The 2500-nt window shown below is 34.7% G+C and overlaps 1 protein-coding gene across 3 annotated transcripts in view; it reads right to left on the bottom strand.

Moving 5' to 3' along the window:
• Nucleotides 1-1485, bottom strand: part of LOC122259725 (uncharacterized) — a 20499-nt gene extending 19014 nt beyond the window's left edge. The window contains exon 1 of one of the 3 annotated variants that reach the window (XM_043026628.2): nt 1350-1485. The gene's annotated coding sequence lies outside the window, so the exon portion shown is untranslated. Of the gene's footprint in view, nt 1-1062 lie in introns of all 3 variants that reach the window. The other 2 variants (XM_043026623.2, XM_043026632.2) reach the window with 2 other exon arrangements.
• Nucleotides 1486-2500: the final 1015 nt, after the last annotated feature.

The raw sequence follows: 2500 nt of genomic DNA, 5'->3' as shown, positions 1-2500 counted from the left end.
GTGGAGTTTTATCCTATGATGGCACAAGTTCTCAAGGTAAAGCATTCCAAGGTCAGGCTATACCTTATTTTATGATGCTGATTCCGCTTGTATTGAATCAAAGGCAAGGGAGGAAAAGCATCATCCGCATACTTCTAATATTTATCTCAAAAGGGCAAACTTGATATCAATCCTGGTACAATGGCTCGTGTAATCCAATAATCTCCAAGCTCCACTGGATTTATCATAATACTGTATATTTCTTTTACAACCAGTTTACCAAAGTTACAACACTACACAATGCTCAGAAATACCAGAAACTGCTCCACTCTGTTAATCATTTTCATTGTTATAGTAAAAGCTATAAATATCAAAATCAAATAATCTAATATGCCATAACAGTCAGGTCTGAGTCCTAATAAGATAATCATTGCACTTTTCTGCTTCCTCCTTTCAAGTTTTATATCTTCTTGTACTCATCAATTCCCTGTCTCTGTCATCCAAAACTATGATGACCAGAAATACATCTTTAGGCGTGACATTCCTGTCCTTTTTTATTTCTGCTTGACCCAGATTTTTTAATGCGACAAAAAATTTCCAATCTTTTGTGTTTGTGTGACTTTTTATTGGTTCTGCTGCTAAAATGTCCTACAAGTTTGTGCAGTATTCATCTTTAATATTTCCCTGAGTGTACTAACTGGTAACTTCACCATACTGAAGGGCCCAATTCTGAAAGTATTACTAATAGCAAACATAAATTTTAAGCAAACCTGTATGGAATTTCTAATTGTGAAATCATCTCCTGACTTATAGAAAATTTTGTCCATTGAAATATCTAAATGTCAAAGGTAATTTGGGCATCTTGGTAAATTGGTAAGCATTTCAAATTCAGACAAAGACTAGTTCTATACATGAAATAGCAAGATATATATATACATATATATATATAGTATATATATATATAAATATATATATATATATATATATATATATATATATATATATATATATATATATATATGAAATATGTCCCAATTTTGGCTCCAATAAATGTGGACACCTTATTCATAACTCAGAACTCACCCTTCGGGTTGCAGGCCAATTTGGATTTCACATTCCACTGATAACTTAGCTAATCCTTGCTAGTGAGCTGATACATCCCGAGGAAACTCGCTGTGCAGGGCAAGTTTGAATGAAGCAAATGTCAACATCACAAACATTCACTTTCATCGACGAGTTTATTTTATGAGGAAGAATTACACACGATGCTCAGTCCCCTCGCTCATAATCGCCAGCGGGAATTGAGCTGTAGCTTTCATGCACTCTCACTTCATCGTGAAGGCCTTGTCTCCCCTTCTGTGGATACTCACAGCACCAAAATAAGCCGAGGACGGACTCAGCCAGCGGATAAAAGAGGCGAGTCTGGTCGTCCTCGGATGTAAACAAAGCTCCCTTCGGCCATGCTTTTGCGGGCCGAGGAGCCGCATGCGCACTCGGCCGCAGGGGGGACTCGCCGATTTCTCGCTCGCCTGCTCTGGTGGGGCGACACTGGGGTCATGCTCATCAGTAGTGTGGCCACGGGAAGGGATGGCAAGGTAAAGACCCCCGGTTTACTCAAAATAGGGTTCCTGTAATTCTTTCAAAGACGAGAAGAGAATCACACGGGGAGGATTCAAATTATAGTTCCAATGACCACATACGTCTTTGCAGTACAGTTAACTAAAAGTTGCCATGCAAAAACTATAGGACGTGGGCTTAGGCAAGGGACTGGACCCCTATGGATCTAAGTCCCTATTAAAGAGTTTTCTTGCAATAATGTTTATTACTGCTATCATCACCGATTTAATGAATACCATCACCATAGCATTGATATCGATATCACTGTCATTATTATCTTTATTGTTTATTTTATTACCATTATCCATATTATTACCACTTGCGTTATCATAATCAATATCATCATAATCATTACTATCTTCCTCATTGCTGTTATTCTGATGTTCATCATTAACACACTGACATAACATCTTAATCATCATCATCACCATTATCATCATAAAAAGGATGATACTAATTAGAGTGACATTGGTGACATTAGTGATAGGGATAATAATAATTAATGAAAACAGTATTAATTATAATAAAGATAACGATAAGGATAATGATAAGAACAATAAAATTGATAATGGTAAAACAGTGATAGCAAAATCAATGACGAAAACAATGATAACAGTATTAATGATAATGGTAATTATTATAATGATAATAATGATAATGATAATTATGATAATGGTAATTATTATAATGATAATAATGATAATGATAATTATGATAATGGTAATAATGATGATAATGATAATGATGATTTTAACGATAATGATAATATTAATACAGGTAATTATTAAAATGATGATAATAATGATGATGATGATAATGATTTTGATTATAATATTAATGTTGATAATGATGATAGTGATAAGGATAAGCTGGATTTGCGAAGAAGATGCTTTGCCAGGCTTAC

Source organism: Penaeus japonicus, unplaced genomic scaffold (assembly GCF_977035675.1).
Source record: "Penaeus japonicus unplaced genomic scaffold, GWHDUDI00000001_assembly GWHDUDI00000008, whole genome shotgun sequence".
Classification (NCBI taxonomy): Eukaryota; Metazoa; Arthropoda; class Malacostraca; order Decapoda; family Penaeidae; genus Penaeus; species Penaeus japonicus.
The sequence above is the reverse complement of the archived record's forward strand: the minus strand, read 5'-3'. Positions and strand labels throughout refer to the sequence as shown.